This window comes from Gopherus flavomarginatus, chromosome 2 (assembly GCF_025201925.1).
Source record: "Gopherus flavomarginatus isolate rGopFla2 chromosome 2, rGopFla2.mat.asm, whole genome shotgun sequence".
Lineage (NCBI taxonomy): Eukaryota > Metazoa > Chordata > Testudines > Testudinidae > Gopherus > Gopherus flavomarginatus.
In genome coordinates this window covers 40081678-40099684 of record NC_066618.1, presented here as the reverse complement: position 1 = coordinate 40099684, position 18007 = coordinate 40081678, and the positions used below count along the sequence as shown (strand labels likewise).

Here is an 18007-nt window from a genome sequence, read left to right as displayed (position 1 = left end):
GAGCCCAGAAGCTACTAGGGCAGTAAGATAATACTCATGGTGTATACAGATGGCAAAATCAAACTCCACAAAATGGACAGTGATCACCAACTCTTTTCAAGTATTGTGGGTCGCTGACGAGTTACTATGTTGAGTTAGGTCAATTCCATGCTGGTGACTTGGAATTGAAAGGATGTGTCGCTATTACCAGTCGTCTGAGCCATCTTGCATTCACTGGTGCGTGTTTATCATCCTTTGGGTCAGTGGCCAGTAAGCCCTTTCAACTTTATTATAATGCTGGCTGTTCATTCTCTTTTATAAACAGCACTGTGCCACCCCTAAAAATGAACAAACAGGAAACGATTGATTTTGCAGCCTCTCCATGTTACAGAGTTTGATGGTGGATGAACAGAAGGAATGTACTAGGTAAACTTAATCCAAGATCTCAGCAAGCATTTTGCATAGCCTAGTGAACAGCAGATATAGTGAATGCCCAGTTCTGAAATGGCAAGCTGTCTGTTCATGAATTTTTAGGTGCCAAATCTTTGGGATCCTGTTCTTGTTCAGATTACTTCCTCACCTTCATGCTGAGCTAAAGCTTGTTATGTTTTAATTATCTTGTTCTTGTGCTTTCTTGCTGAGGTATTTCTTTGTATATCTCTGGATTTTAATTCATGGAATAACTGTGGGGATTGAACTGTGTTCTTGGAATGCCTATTCCTTTCTGTAAGAAAGATTTGGTATGTGTAGTTTGTAAATAATTTAAAGTGGAATCTTTCTGAAACACAATGTTGTCACTGTAGTAGAAATAAAGTTGTTAAATTCATAGCCATCCATTTTGCCTAAAATAGTTTTATATTCTCTACAGTGTAATAATTAAGGGATGTTTGAAATCACGCCATGACTTCTGGTAGGAAAGCAACAAATTCACTTTTGCATGACGATGTGGTTTTCTGTAGTACTTAGAACCTTGTTCTTCCTGCAGTTTGGATACCTACGTCTGATGTTTCATTCATATCTTCAGTCTTGATGGAGAAAGAGGAAAGCTGAAAGTGCTCATAACTAGCTGTGAATTATAGCCATAATAATGTGATTACAAAGCCCAAGTGAGGTCTTGCAAGGTAGAACAGCGTGGGTACACTTTGTTTTGTTTTTTATTAAGGGTCCATATGAATCTAACACAACAATGACCTCTTTGTTTACTTGCAAAAATAATTTGGTAGAGAAATTACACAGAATTCTAACTAACTGCAGGTGGGTGTGTTTTTGTTTGTTTTTTTTTTTTGTGGATTTACAGATACAGGGATTGGTCATGCATCATTAAAGCCTATTGGAATTTTTCAATTGACTTGAATAGAAGCTGAATCAAGCCCATACTCTACAATTATCATTAAATTAGCAGCTAGAATTAAATAGTGAAATAGTTTTTCAAGTTAGAAGGTGTTGAGCTGCTTCTAGTAAAAAATCTTTAAGAATAAACTCAAGGGCGTTCATGTTAAGAGAAAATGCTACCCTTGTAAAACAGTGAAGAGGGCCTTACCAAAGCTATTATTTTGTGAGAAGTACATGTGAGCACTCTAAAAATGTGTATGGCAGTGTGCCTATATATATAATGTTTTACATGTTCACGTATTTTCCAAAATCCATTACTGTGAAGAGAATTATTTTTTTAAACTAGAGGATTTTGTATGATTAAGAACATAAGAACCAATGGTCCATGTAGCCCAGTGTCCTGTCTTCTGACAGTGGTCAGTGCCAGAGACTTCAGAGGGAATGAACAGAGTGATCCATTAATTAATTAATGAGTGATCCATCCCCTGTTGTCCCTCCCAACTTCTGGCAGTCACAGGCTTAGTTTTCCATCCCTGATCATCTTAGCTAATAGCCATTGATGGACCTATATTCCATGCATTTGCCTAATTCCATCTGAAATAATATTGAAGCACCATGCTATGTTTACATCAGAATACTAGAGTAACTCTGTTCAGAATGATTGCTTCCCCTCAAAGTATAAACTGCTGAACTCTCTTAATCTGTGACTTTGAAGTGGCAGGAGAGTCTTTGAAGCTGAACTGCTGTACGAGAACCAAAACATAAAAAGAGAATCACTGGGGGAGAATACTAGGCTTTATACCGCTGTAATTCCTCAAGTAGAATGCAGGAGTTCTGCCAGCTGAGCACTCTGTCATTACTATTATCCCAGGAAATGCGTGCCACCTTGATAATTTTGTTCAAAGTATAAAAATCTGAACTTTGCTTCACTGGCACAGTAGTTGGCTCGGGAAATTCAACTAGTTACACAAACAAGATTGTCATTTAGCTTATCTGAAGAAATCACCTTTCCTGCTGTTCTTGGAACAGATAAAAAATGACCTATCTCATGATGGAACGTGGTGCGGAAATGAGGACAAAATTAGGAAATTTTCCTCTTGGGCTGCTGAGCTAATTTATCACTTCTAGGTCACCATCACATCTCTCCTCAGCTGAATACATAGGCGCTCTTGTAGGGGCAAATCCAGTAAACTTTTTGAGAATGTTTCTTTGTGACAACGTGCATGTATTTAAAAAATCCTGATTTTGTCAGCCTCTGGATTTAGGCACCGCTGCACAGACTTGACAAATTTATCAGGCATCTACTTGCGAGGGTAGTATGTAGATTCAGAAGACAAAGTGGAGGGCATCCTTAGTGACGTTCAGAAGCAATACCTTGCGAAGGAGCCCAGCTCTTCACTTCTTCCATCCATCCCCAGCTGATCAGAATTGGGACTTTCTCTTGGTATGCTGTTTCAGAACCCTCCGCAGAGGTGCCATCTCTCATGGTGGTTAAATTTTTGAGACATTTGATGCTCAATTCTCAGAGGGAAAAATGTTTAGGAATAAGAATGGGAACACCTTGTGTAATCTATATGGCTTCCATCACTGTAGAATTTGAGCAGGATAGAAAATAATACTGAGAACATTATAATGCCATCATATCAATCAGTGAAGCTATATCCAGTTCAGGTCATCTCCTCTAAAAAAACAAAACAAAATGAGAAGGTATCCAGAGACAGACTATGTAAATAGCCAAGGTCATAGAAAAATGCCAAATGAGGAGATATTGATAATTTAGGGACTGCATAGTTTTGAAGGAAACAAATGAGAGAAGACGTGATAGAGATGTCTTCTCCTAGATGGAGCTACTATAAAATGGGTGCATAACGGGCTGGAAAACCATTCCCAGAGAGCAGTTATCAGAGGTTCACAGTCAAGCTGGAAGGACATATCAAGTGGGGTCCTGCAGGGATCAGTTCTGGGTTTGGTTCTGTTCAACATCTTTATGAGTATAATTTAGATAATGGCACAGAGAGTACTCTTATAAAGTTTGTGGATGATACCAAGCTGGGATGGGTTGCAAGTGTTTTGGAGGATAGAATTAAAATTCAAAGTGATTTGGACAAACTGGAGAAATGGTCTGAAGTACATAGGATGAAATTCAGTAAGGACAAAGGCAAAGTACTCCACTTAGGAAGGAACAATCAGTTACATGCATACAAAATGGGAAATGACTGCCTATGAAGGAGTATTGCAGAAAGGGATCTGGGGGTCATGGTGGCTCACGAGCTAAATATGAGTCAACAGCATAACATTGTTGCAAAAAAAGCAAACATCATTCTGGGATGTATTAGCAGGAGTGTTGTAAGCAAGACAGGAGAAGTAATTCTTCCGCTCTACTCCACGCTGATGAGGCCTCAACTGGAGTATTGTTTTCAGTTCTGGGTGGCACAACTCAGGAAAGATGAACAAATTGGAAAAAGTCCAGAGAAGAACAAGAAAAATGATTAAAGGTGTAGAAAACATGACCTATGAGGGAAGACTGAAAAAAATTGGTTTGTTTACTCTGGAGAAGAGAAGACTGAAGAGGTGTAACAACAGTTTTCAAGTACACAAAAGGTTGTTACAAGGAGGAGGGAGAAAAATTGTTCTCATTAGCCTCTGAGGATAGGACTAGAAGCAATGGGCTTAAATTGCAGCAAGGGTGGTTTAGGTTGGACACTAGGAAAAACTTCTTGTCACGGTAGTTAAGTATTGGAATAAATTGCCTAGGGAGGTTGTGGAATCTCCATCATTGGAGATTTTTAAGAGCACGTGTCATAAACATACAGCTAAGGGTAGCATAAAATCCCTCCTTACCTGTAAAGGGTTCAGAAGTTCAGATAACCTGGTTGGCACCTGACCAGAAGGACCAATGGGGAAAGAAGATACTTTCAAATGGGGAGGGGGAGACTTTGTGCTGTGTGGGTGTTCTTTCCGGAGACAAAGGGAGAGACCAAGCAAGTAATCCAGCTCCCACTGAAATAATACATCTAATATTACAAAAAATAGTAAGTAATAGCAAGGAAATGTGTTAAAGTATCTTTTGTTTTAGCTTGTGAATTTTTCCTGTGTTAAGAGGGAGGTTTATCCCTGTTTTTGTAACTTTAAAGTTTTGCCTGGAGGTGAAATCCTCTGTGTTTTGAATCTTTTTGTTACCTTGTAAAGTTATCTTCCATCCAGATTTTACAGAGGTGATTCTTTTATTTTTTTTTTAAATAAATTCTTCTTTTAAGAACCTGATTGATTTTTCATTGTTCTTGAGGTCCAAGCGTTTGGGTCTGTGTTCACCTGTACCAATTGTTAAGGATATTATTCTCAAGCCTTCCCCAGGAAAGGGAGTGTAGGGCTTGGGGGAATATTTTGGGAGAATAGGACTCCAAGTGGTCCTTTCCCTGATTATTTTTCTAAATCACTTGGTGGTGGCAGCATACTGTTCAAGGACAAGGTGGAATTTTTGCCTTGGGAAAGTTTTTATCCTAAGCTGGTAAAAATAAGCTTATGGGGTCTTTCATGTGGGTCCCCATGTCTGTACCCCAGAGTTCAGAGTGAGGAAGGAACCCTGACAGCAGGTTAGACAAACACCTGTCAGGGATGGTCTAGAGATAGTATTTAGTCTTGACATGAGTGCGGGGGACTGGATTAGATAATCTCTCCAGGTTCCTTCCAGTGCTATGATTCTATGATGTTTAAAATAAAAAATGGGATAGAAAATACAAAACAAGCAGTCCTGTTTACCCTTTATCCTATTGCGAGAATAGCACATCCAATGAAATTGAAAGACAATAAATTCAAAACTAAAAAAAGAAATATTTTATGACATGACTTGTATTTAATCTATGGAACTCCCTGCCAAAAAAAATTACTGAGTGTGAGAACTCTGCAGAACTCAAAAAAGGACTAGCTACTTAGAATAAATGTGAACATCTGAAGACATATTAGGATAAAAATATACTTTAGTGAGTGTGCAGCATATTCAGAGCTATGAAATATATAGTTCTTGGAATGTTGTCATTTCACAGAAATGTATGGCAGCAGTACTTCTTGTAGAATACAAATCCATCTTTATTCAAGATATCTAGTTCTTAGAGATTCTCAATTTCTAATGTAACAGGTTTAATTTTCTCTTCCAAATTTTACTTTCATGTTGAAAAGGGGCTTTCATTTTCTGATACATAGGATTAACCATTGACCTGGCACATTTTCTTCTAGGGGTCTGTTCTAATCTCAAATATTCAGGTAAATATTGTCACATTAACTAGATATTGTATGTTTTACATGCAGGCACAGAAACACTGACACATTTTTGAAGATCAGAGAAAGATTCTGCTTGCAAAATGAGGAATAGAATAGCTCTCTACCTGTGTATTGTAGGTGGAACAGAATAAAAGCTTATTATATGGTCAATGTAAGAAAACATTCAATATAAATGACCCATTTTCTAAGTTTTTACTACTATTAATGTTTTGCAACCTTAATATTTGGATTCTGATTAAGACAACAAATGGAAATTGAGGTACATATTAGAAGAAATGCAGCCCATCCTTTGCATTGTGTGTCTATATTTCCAAAAGGAGAGAAGATTCTCTGTAATGCTTGATTACAGAAGCAACTACTGGGATTGCTACAGCCAGGGGCTGTGATGGACCCACAGCCTGTTCTGTGCCTTTTTTTTCCACTGCATCAACACTAAGTGCCTGAATTTAACTGTATGTCTTCATTTGCCTCCTGGGTCGGGGTGGAGGGATTGTGTGTTCAGTGGCAGGATTGCAGGGATTCAAAATAAACCTGTTCATTAATATTTGAAAAGAAACTTTCTAATCCAGATCATATTACTTAATTCCTGTGATTTCAAGTAAGGCTATATTTTTAAAAAGTCTGGCCAGTAAATTTCAAGGAGTAGGTTAAATGTGACCCATTTTAAAGGCACTCATTGCTAGTCATGCACTGTAGATTCCTTTCCTCCTTTCCATGCCTCCCTGTAAGGTTGCAAAAGTTTTTAGTTAGAGCCACCTTATCTACCTATTTTGGTATTTGCAAGTTTCCACTCTCTGTGGTATCTGAGAGTGTCATAAACAGATAGTTAAGGGTTCATGCCTCTTTTATCTGTAAAGGGTTAAGAAGCTCAGTAAACCTGGCTGACACCTGACCAGAGGACCAATAAGGGGACAAGATACTTTCAAATCTTGATGGAAGGAAGTCTTTGTTTGTGCTCTTTGTTTTGGGAGTTGTTCGCTCTTGGGACTAAGAGGGGCCAGACATCAATCCAGGCTCTCCAAATCTTTCTGGATCAGTCTCTCATGTTTCAAACTTGTAAGTAATAGCCAGGCAAGGCGTGTTAGTCTTATTTTTGTTTTCTCAACTTGTAAATGTTCCTTTTTTGGCTGACAGGATTTTACCTCTGTTTGCTGTAACTTTGAACCTAAGGCTAGAGGGGGTTCCGCTGGGCTACATGAATCTGATTACCCTGTAAAATATTTTCCATCCTGATTTTACAGAGATGATTTTTACTTTTCTTTCTTTAATTAAAAGCTTTCTTTTTAAGAACCTAATTGATTTTTCCTTGTTTTAAGATCCAAGGGGATCGGATCTGGATTCACCAGGGATTGGTTGGGGGACAGGAGGGGGGATGGCTAATTTCTCCTTGTTTTAAGATCCAAGGGATTTGGATCTGTGTTCACCAGGGAATTGGTGAAGTCCCTCAAGGCAACCCAGGGAGGGGAAAGTTTTGAGGGGACAGAAAGTGCTCCAGACACTGGAATTCTGGATGGTGGCAGTGTACCAGATCTAAGCCAGTAATTAAGCTTATAAATGTCCATGCAGGTCCCCACACCTGTACCCTAAAGTTCAGAGTGGGGAAAGAACCCTGACAGAGAGTCACATGTATCTCTATTGAATTATTAAACTTGTAAGTGGGCAATGAATCTGTCTGGAGGAATAAGAAAATAACCGAAAGATTTATTGAAATAAACGTTAGCTGAAGTGACAGTGTCTTTTCCCTATATGCTGTACAGCAGGGGTGGGCAAACTTTTTGGGCCGAGGGCCACATCTGGATGGGGACATTGTATGCAGGGCTGGGGCAGGGGGTTGCGGTGTGTGAGGGAGTGTGGAGTGTGGGAGGGGGTGTGATGTGCAGGAAGGGGCTCAGGGTGAAGGATTGAGGCAGAGGAGGGGTGCGGAGTGCAGGAGGGGATAAGGGCAGGAGTGTAGGAGGGATGCGGACTGCAAGAGGGGGCTTAGGGCACAGGATTGGGGGGCGCAGGGTGCAGCAGGAACCTCAGGGCAGGGGGTTGGGGTGCAGGAGGAGTGTGAGGTGCAGGCAGGGAGCTTAGGGCAAGGAGTTGAGGGGCAGGGTGCAGGAGGGGTTCGGGATCCAGCCCTAAAGCGGCTCCGGGTGGCAGTGGCATGCACCGGTGCCAGTGCAGGCTCCCTGCATGCCTGCCCTGTCCCCGGTCCCGCGCCACTCCAGGAAGCGATGCGGTTCCAGGGGAGGGCTCCACATGCTCTGCCCTTGCCACGCCTCCAGGTACCTCTCCCGAGGCTCCCATTGGCCGCGGTTCCCTGTTCCCAGCTAATGGAAGCTGCAGGGGGTGTGCCTGGAGCCAAGGGCAATGCATGGAGCCCTCTTCCCCCCTGCCTGGGAGCCGCAGGGACATGGTGCCGGCCACTTCTGAGAGTGGCGCAGGGCCTACGGTGCCACGGGGGACAATCCTGCGTGCCGGATCCAAAGCCCTGAGGGGCCGGATCCAGCCCACGAGCCGTAGTTTGCCCACCCTTACTGTACAGTAAGTAGGAAAGGATTTTCAGCTAGTTTCTGGACCCTAAAAATCCAGTAGCTGAGAAACTGTCACTCAGTATTGACAATAGATGGGGCTACTTAGTCAGAAGTGTTTCAATCTGCAGGTGCCCAGCAAGGGGACTGGGCAAGTGTATCACAAGCCCATCAGTTTTCACAGGGAGAAATAAGGAGGAAAACAATTTTGAAAATGATCCCTCTCAGGCTCCAGAAAAAGCAAGTGTGGTCACAGCTGACAGATACAATAGGAAGCAGTAGCATTCCTCCAGCAGCATTTTCAAAAATGGACAGGCAAGAATGAATGGTGGGAAGGTACAGTTCAGCTGAGAGGAGTAAGATCATTTCCCGGGAGGCTTCTCAATTGCATAAATAAGGTTACTGCTGCATCCTGTTCAAGGATGTAACTCCCTAAGAGGCTTGCACAGTTCCATGGGCTGATAGACCATTGTCGTAGGATGCTGGTGTGCTGAGACCGCTGCCCATCATACTAACCAATATTGTCTCATTGTTTTCTTGTATGCCCCCCCATCAGTTTGTCTGTATCTATCTGTTTTATGTCTTAGATTGTAAGCTCTTTCTGATAGGAATGGTCTTTTGGTTCAGTGTTTGTGCAGCATCTGACACAGTGATACTCAGACCTCAGTGGTGCAGGAGTCAAATTAGCTATCAACATTACCCCCAAGAGCCACAGTAGTGTGAATTCATTGTTTTGTTTACTCTGTGTGTGTACACACACATTCACACACATATATACACACATACACAGAGCAAAATGACTGACCAAATATTCTACAATTCTACTAATAACGTAGTAAAACCATCCTGATTGGTTAATAATTAAATCACACAGTGTTTTAATATTGTGTGCTGAAAAGAGCTGCAGGAAACACAGTAAAGGGCCACTTGCAGCTCCCGAGCCTCAGTCTGAGTATCACTGATCTAACACAATGGTGTCCTAGTCCATGACTGAGGCTCCCAGGCACTACAGCAGTACACATTATTTTATTTTATTGCTATTGTTTTATTAAATATAATAATAATTAAATATTATAATAATAATACTAATAATAATACCCTTGACTTTCATTGGAACCCAAAACAAGGACATGGTCTAATCTTAATGGAATCACATTTCTCCCTTCTCCTGGGGTATGTCTTTGACCACTGTCTGTTCAGGAATATTGGTAGTATTTGCAAACCAGCAATAATCTGTTGACAAGAGAATGCCTATATGCCAAGATATACTCAACATAATATAGTCAAATATGTCCAAATAAGGCAAGGTAGAGGAATTACAAGGTGCATTTTCTCGTACAAAATATTTAATATCTCTATGTACCACTCAGTTTCATTCCTTTGAAAACGGGCATATTTTCTTGGTCCCATCCCATCTTGCACGTCTTGCCAGCATTTGGGGCTCCATTTCCCCTTCTGTTTTACCTGCTTTTTCTATCAAGAATGAGCAGTGGCTCTCTAACTTGATGGTGTAGACTCTTTCAGTGTTTAGCCCATTTCCGCTTTTGTCATCCTGCCTCAATATTTGAAAGTACAGTAAAGAGAAATATTCTGTAGTTTCCTATTTGCTTCAACTTCTGTCCTAGCTGAATGAAAATGTAACTGACTAAACTTGATGAGTTTTTGTCTTACAAACTGTTCCATCATCCACAACACTAAGGGACAATGCTGGTTTACTTGGGAGTTTCAGCGTTGCCTCCTCTGAGTGCTCGATACCATTGGTAGAGTTTTGTTTTGTTTTTAGTGCTACTGTCTGGTATATTGAATGGAGAGTGGCAGAATTGTGCAGTTTGGAAACTACCGGTAGTTTTCAGGCTATGAGTTTTCCTTTTACTCTTCACTTCTTGCCCTTGTGGTTGAGTTCATCCATGTGGGAATAGTTGTTGTTTAGTTGATATTTTTGTTATGGGTGTTTGAACAAGAAAAAAGTGTTAATTTAGTGAGAGAGCTCATTTGCCAGAGCTACATCCCCGCCAAAAAACCAGTTCAGTCTGTTCTTTGTTAATTGCCACTTTCATGTTCCTCTACAGAGTGTATAAAACAAGAGCTAGAATTCTTAACTGCTGCTTGTTCGATTACTGTAACTGCAGCATAAAGATTTATTTGACATAGTTCCTTGAAAGGGATCTTTCAAAAATGCCTAGATTATTCCACTTTAGCTACCTTTGGGGCATAGTCACAAGTGAAAAAAGGGCTGCTTGTCAGTGCAGGTGATTAAAAAAGCTCCCCAAAAGTGCTTTTGTCATATAATAATGCATAATCTTGGATAGCATCTGTCACGTGCAAGTGTTGCAGGATGCTCCACAGCTGACTGCAGTCTGTGTGCATAAATATAAGAAGACTTTATCGGTTGCAATACATCATACAGGTGACATCTCTAGTGTTGTGCTGCTCTTAGGCAACAAAAAGGTCAAAAGAGCAGCCTGTAGTGAAGACAATGAGAAAATTTTTATAAAGCTGTCTACCAGCTTAGAAACTACTCTCTCACCTCCAGCCCAGGGTTCAACAGTAGATATGGTACAGCAAGATAAAGAATGGAATAATTAGTGTTAATTTCAAAGAAAGTAGGAAGACTCAAGGATTTGATTGTTCTGTTGGAAAGAGTTCTAGAAGTCATAGCTTAATGAGAAGCAAGGAGACTTGAGTTGGTATTTGAAGACTTGGGGCATAAAGAGAGTGTCTCTTCCTGGAGTTAATGGTAATTTGAGGAGATAATTTATGGGGACAGAAAAGACCTGATGGTTCAGGATCTGAGGATAGTTTTCTGGTAAATGTAACTGTTTTTGGTAGATTAAATAAAACAGTTCCTGCAGCTTTCAGAGTGTCATGCAAAGCTGAAGAAAGTTGTTAATTGGAAATGTATATATGGGAAAACAAAACTAAAATCCCTCTATCCAGCTAAACTTCTGTTTTCTCTCAGAAAATTCCAGGTAGTGACCAATCTAGACATAAGGAAATAAATAGTATTCAGAGTGGCTCATTTCAAAAGACACAGCATTTGTTGAATTGAATTTATAAACGTTTTTGTGGCCTAGAAATCAGATAGGAAATCTTGGAAGCACAAAGTTTCTTGTGATATTTTAGATATTTCCTGGTTACTACCAAGTCAGAAATATCATGAGAATGAGTTCTCATATATCCAGTAGGGTCATCTTGGATACTCAAAGAAGTGTCAGTTTGGACCAGTCCTCATTTTATCCTTACTGATTCATCCATTCTTAAATTGAAGTGACTGTCTGAGAAATGTTAGTGCAGTGCAAAATAATTATAATCAGTACAGGAGAAGCAGTGAAAATACTTTTTGCCAATTGCATGAAAATTAATTTATCAGAATAATTTAGGTATTGGACACATTTCAGAAAGACCATTTATATAACTACTCTGAGCAAGCTGTTTAGCTTTGGAGCTGTTCTTTCCATTTCTAATTTATCAGTTTTCATTTTGAGAAGATAAAAGATGCAGCTAAAGACTACTAATAGTTTAAAAGGTTTCTGTAGAACAGATAAGGGACGAAATGTTGAGCCTTTTATTAGCTGAAACTGATTCTCTAACTAATGGATAGGTAGCTTTTGTTCCTCTCCTGCATGTGTCACATTTCAATGACAGTAATAGTAGTTGTATCCCACATTCCTTATTTCACAGAATCTCCATTTTACAAAGATCAGTGAATGGCCTCTGATGATTGAAGTGATGTTGATAGAAGACATTCTCTTTGTCATACAAAACATTCCACTGTTGAATTCTTTATTTCATGGAATTTAAAGGGATTGAAAATTATTAAAATTGTTAAAATTTCTGGCATCAGTTAATACTGTGATCAAATACACATACACTGTATTTTGTTTATGAAACCAATAAATATTATCAGAGGTCCAATCCTGCAAGCTTTCCTCATAAGAAAGTTCTGTTGAAGCTGATAAGAGCTTTGTACGATTAAGGCTTTGAGGATCTGGGCTGAAATCCTGATCCCATTGAAATCAATGGTTGTTTTATCATTGATGTCAGTGGGGCTATAATCTCATCCCAGATTCCTAAATTGATACAAAGCCCAAAAGATAAGTGTATATTATAATATTATGTGGATCCACTAATGGCAACAATTACTTTGCTCAAAAATTATGTTAGAAGTGATATTGCTTCATGGTATAAGTGCACAGAAGATATTTTTTAAAACCTTTATAAAGTATAGGGATGGATTCTGAAAAGCCCAACTCATACGAATGGTCCCACTGAAGTCAGTAGAATTATCTATCTGAGTACGAACTACATTAAAGAGTAAGGGTTGCAATAGTTTGCCTACAGTATTAGAAGTATCATAGATAGGCTTGGAAGAATTCAATTTATGGATAATGATCTTTGTTTATTTTATGTGTTTTTAATTTTTTTATCAATGTAAATTTTCACAGTTATGGGACATTGTGAGGGGGAAGGTTGGACAACAGGGGGATCAGACAATTATTTAATTTCAGAAGGCAATGAGATTAAAAAAACTAAAGGATTATAACCATTACAACAAATTGCCAAGATCACCTGCCAAAATATATAAAGTAAGTATCCTTAAATCAAACTGTAATATGTTATCAAGCAGCATTTTTCCTACTTTGCGTGTCTGTAAACTTTGATAATTATCAATGAAAATTTTTTCTCATCAGTTTGTGTGTGGACAGTGAAATCCACATTTACCAATAATCTAATCCTTACATGCTTGATCATAGGTAATATATTAATGAGTCACAGAGCAGAAGAATAGTGTTTTAAATAGCCAAACACTGAATGTAGGCAAGGAATTGTTTACAGTTCCATGACAATAGAAGATTAATGCAGGTGGACAGTGCAGTTGGAATGCTAAGGTACAAAGTAGTAGTTTGGGTAAAGATAAAATCTGAAAGAAAAAAAGGTATGTCCTGGGAGGAAAATCAGTATATTTATTTTGTATTGTAATCGTGCATAGTTCAAGTATAAAAAATAAAACCCCTAAAGTTATTTAAAATGATGCAACATCCCTTGAGGATCTGTTTAAATATTGACACTGTAAACTAATTACTAAAATACAACATGATTTTTTCTGTACCCATAACATGCTCTTTGCTGTGTATAGAGTAAAAACCAAACAGCTCCCCTCCCCATTGTCTGCTCTGAAGAGTTTACAGTTTTATAGACAGACAAAAAAGCTGTAAATACACTGAGGATTTTCTAATGTTATCCCACTGTTGCTCTGGCACTGGTGCTAAAAATGGTGGGAGTATTGCAAGATGTCTGAAAAACACCACCAGCTGGTGTACAATAGCTAGCACTAGCAGCAGGAGCAATAAAGAAAGCCCTCAGTGTAGACAAAGCCATAGAAAAGGCAATGCACTGGAGATACCTTTTTATTTGTATAAATGTACTGCTCGTGAGCATGCATTACATCAGTGCTATTCACACTGACTCATCACAAATGCCGTATCAATTATAGTATTGGTTTTAATGATGAAGTTTTGATTGGAGGCAGGAAACATCTAGAACTTGTGTTGAGGTGATTATTAAACTCATGATGCCATAAAGTTAAAATGAATTTCGACTGAGTAATGACTGCAGGACTTGGCCCATTACTAGCCATGAATTTTTAGGCAGCCATATTCTTTACTGCTGCAGCGTTCACTAACCTCTGCAGGGCAACACAATTTTGCAACCCATATGTCGCAGAGACTCGCTTAAGAAAAGATGAATATGCCTAAAGCTAGACATATATGGACAGCAGAGTCACTGATTGTCCAAAGCGTATGCACCTTCCTATGTGCCTCCTCTTATCTGCTAGCTTTGCTCTCAGCCTGTTTACTTGCATCACAGTACTAATGTCCATAGGTCTGATTTCTTATTATTTGTTTTTATAATTTTTTATTTATATTACCATAACACCTACAAGCCCCAATCATGGAACAGATCCCTATTGTGTTGGGGCTATGCAGCAAAGGACAAAAAGACAGTCCCTAACCTAAAAAGCATAATTTTAGTTTGTCAGTGTGAGGTTGTCTCCATGGTCTCCAGTTGGGTTCATAACAGAGCTCAAGTAAATGGGAGTATGTTCAGTAGATTAATATTGTTAATGAAATCTCTTTAACTTCTCCTACTAAGCATGTATTACAAGGCCACCTTTGTGTAATCATTTTGGGAATGAGAGGAGCTGTTGCTCATTTTCTACAATGTTACTAATTGGTTTTCATGGTAAGAAAATCCTCAGAGAAAAATACATAATGTTTCTACTATTTAAAAATATTCCTCCTGTCTTCCTCCCCAGAGTAACTTCTATTTCCAAAATATTTTCAATTTTAAGGGGTTGGTTGCTGCAAAGAGGTTCTATAACTACTACAGTCCAAACATGTGTTCTGTCATGAAGCGAGTTTAAGCAACAGAGATAGGGAATTTCAGGTATTTGCCTTGCAGATCTTCTCAACAGGCCCATGTCTAAAGTAGAAAACACCCATTGAATGGATAGGAGTTGATGTATCTTTTGAATTAATAGCCTGATAGACTATAAAAATGAGGGATGCAATCAGTGGACAATGGCTCTTTCACAGACAGAAAAATTTGTGTCAAAAGAAACAAATAGTGGGTCAGACTTTCTGTTCCTGATAAAAATCCTGGGGACCGTTTATTACTGAGTTTATGGAGAAGGACTTTGCAAGCTGGGTACATGAAAAATGTTGGAAGATATTTTCAGTCCTCTTATCAACACAGATTGACTACCAGAAATGCAGTCACCACCACTGGAAGGATTTTGGGATGCTTTCATAGCAGTACTTTACTCTTAAAGAGATTAGGTAGATCAGTCACTATACCCAATCAGAGGCACACATGTGTAGATTAATCACACATTGGCTTAGCCTGTCTGTGTTCATGTTTTCCTTTCATACCAGTTAAAAGGGTGGATAGGAAAGTCTTGAGGGATACTGGTCAATGCTGTGCTTGCAGGGCACCTTGACAAAGAAAGGTTGGAGTGAAATCCTAACTCTACTGAAGTCAATGGGAGTTTTGCCACTGACTTCAATGGGATCGGGATTTTACCCTTGATCTTATTCCTTCCTGTTTGCTTTAATAATATGGCTGTCAAGTGATTACAAAATTAACTGCGATTAATTGTGCAATTAAACAATAATAGAATACCATTTATTTAAATATTTTTCTCTTGTTTTCTACATTTTAAAAAATACTGAGTTCAATAACAACACAGAATACAAAGTGTACAGTGCTCACTTTATATTTCTTTTTATTACAAATAATTGCACTGTAAAAAAACTAAAGAAATACTGTAGTATTTTTCAATTCACCTAATACAAGTACTGTAGTGCAATCTCTTTGTCATGAAAGTTGAACTTAATTCTACATTTGTATGTACCAAAAAAACCCACATTCAAAAATAAAACAATGTAAAACTTTAGAGCCTACAAGTCCATTCAGTCCTACTTTTTGTTCAGCCAATCCCTAAGACAAACAAGTTTGTTTACATTTGCAGAAGATAATGCTGCCTACTTCTTGTTTACAATGTCACCTGAAAGTGAGAACAAGCATTTGTATGGTACTGTTGTAGCTGGCACTGCAAGATTTTTGCATGCCAGATGTGCTAAAGATTCATATGTCCCTTGATGCTTCAACCACCCTTCCAGAGGGCATGCTTCCATGCTGATGACAGGTTCTGCTCAATAATGATCCAAAGCAGTGCAGATCGACACATGTTCATTTTCATCATCTGAGTCAGATGCCACAAGCAGAAGATTATTATTATTATTATTATTATTATTATTATTTTGCCATTTGGGTTCTGTAGTTTCTGCATCAAAGTGTTTCTCTTTTAAGACTTCTGAAAGCATGCTCTACATCTCATCCCTCTCAGGTTTTGGAAGGCACTTCAGATTCTTAAACCTTGGGTCCAGTGCTGTAGCTATCTTTAGACATTTCATATTGGTACCTTCTTTGAGTCAGATTTGCAGTGAAAGTGTTCTTAAAACAAACAACATGTAACGGGTCATCATCCGAGACAGCTATAACATGAAGTATATGGAAGAATGAAGGTAAAAGAGAGGAAGAGATATACAGTTCTCCCCCAAGGAGTTAAATCACAAATTTAATTAATGCATTATTTTTTAATGAGCATCATCAGCATGGAAGTAAGTCCTCTGGAATGATGGCTGAAGCATGAAGAGGCATATGAATCTTTAGCGCATCTGGCATGTAAGTATTTTGCAACGCCAGTACAACAGTGCCTGTGAACGCCTGTTCTCACTTTCAGGTGACATTGTAATTAAGAAGTGGGCAGCATTATCTCCCATAAATGTAAACTTGTTTCTCTTAGCAACTGGTTGAACAAGAAGTAGGACTGAGTGGACGTGTAGGCTCTAAAGTTTTACATTATTTTGGTTTTGAGTGTAGTATGTAACAAAAAAAAACACTTGTAAGTTGCACTTTTATGATAAAGAGATTGCACTACAGTACTTTTATGAAATGAATTGAAAATACGATTTATTTTGTTTATCATTTTTATAGTGCAAATATTTGTAATAAAAATAATATAAAGTGAGCACTGTACAATTTGTATTCTGTGTTTTAATTGAAATAGATTATTTAAAAATGTAGAACATCATAAATATTTAATAAATTTCAATTTGTATTCTAACAGATTAATTGCGATTAATTTTTTTAATCATGATTAATTTTTGAGTTAATTGAGTGGGTTAACTGCAATTAACTGACAGCCCTATTTAATAAGCAAGATTTTTTTCTGCATCTGTGTCCCTGCTTGTCAGAATGGCAGCATGACAGATAGAACTCCATGGAATTTATAAAGACTGGAACAAGGCATTGTAAAAATGAAAATAAATAAGTTGGAACTGTAGGCGCATCTTTATTTTATTTTATTATAGGTTTAATCAGAAATATGGCTGGTAGTTTTACAGTGGCAACTACCTTGAATTTATTCATATTATACTTAGACGTTGGAACTAGTCACTGAAACTTTTCTGCTTGGCATACTGAAGCATTCACAACTGACAAATATGTTAGGCCATGTCTACACTTACAGTTTTGCAGCGCTGGTAGTTACAGCTGTGTTAATACAGCTGTATAGGGCCAGCGCTGCAGAGTGGCCACATTTACAGCACTTGCAGCGCTGTTGGGAGTGGTGCATTGTGGGCAGCTATCCCACAGAGCACCTCGTCCCATTTCGGCGCTGTGGCTTGTGGGAAGGGGAAGGAAGTGTGAGTGTCTTTCCGCTTCCTGTTCCAACGCCCCGTGGTGCTTTGCTACACATTCCGAGCAGTTTGGCGGCATTGTGATTCTACAGCGCTTTTTCTGCGATTTTTGTTATAAATGGATCCTGAGCAGCTGACGACCTTATTGATGAATGTTGCCAGCACATCGCGCATGGCAGTGGAGCTATTCCTTCAGCTGCAAAGTGAGAGTGACAGTGACAGTGACAGTGAGGAGTCAGACGATGATATTGAATCGCCTCACTGTGAAGACAGTAAATTGCTTGTGGCAGTAACAGACGTGCTCAGCTCCGTGGACTGGCGCGTTTGGGCTCGGGAAACCAGCATTCAGTGGTGGGATCAAATCGTCCTGCAATCCTGGGATGACGAGCTGTGGCTGCAGAACTTTCAGATGAGAAAAGCCACTTTCATGGCACTTTGTGCTGAGCTCACCCCTACCCTGCAGCGCAGGGACACGAGATTGAGAGCTGCCCTGCCAGTGGAGAAGCGGGTGGCTATTGCAATCTGGAAGCTGGCAACTCCAGACTGCTTCAGATCGGTGGCGAACCAGTTTGGAGTGGGAAAGTCTACCGTTGGAATGGTGCTGATGCAAGTTTGCACAGCCATTAATCGCACCCTGAT

General features: G+C 39.2%; 1 protein-coding gene across 1 annotated transcript in view; it reads left to right on the top strand.

Annotated features, from left to right (window-relative positions):
* Positions 1 to 18007, top strand: part of PLXDC2 (plexin domain containing 2) — a 409324-nt gene that overhangs the window by 34918 nt on the left and 356399 nt on the right. The window lies entirely within an intron of this gene.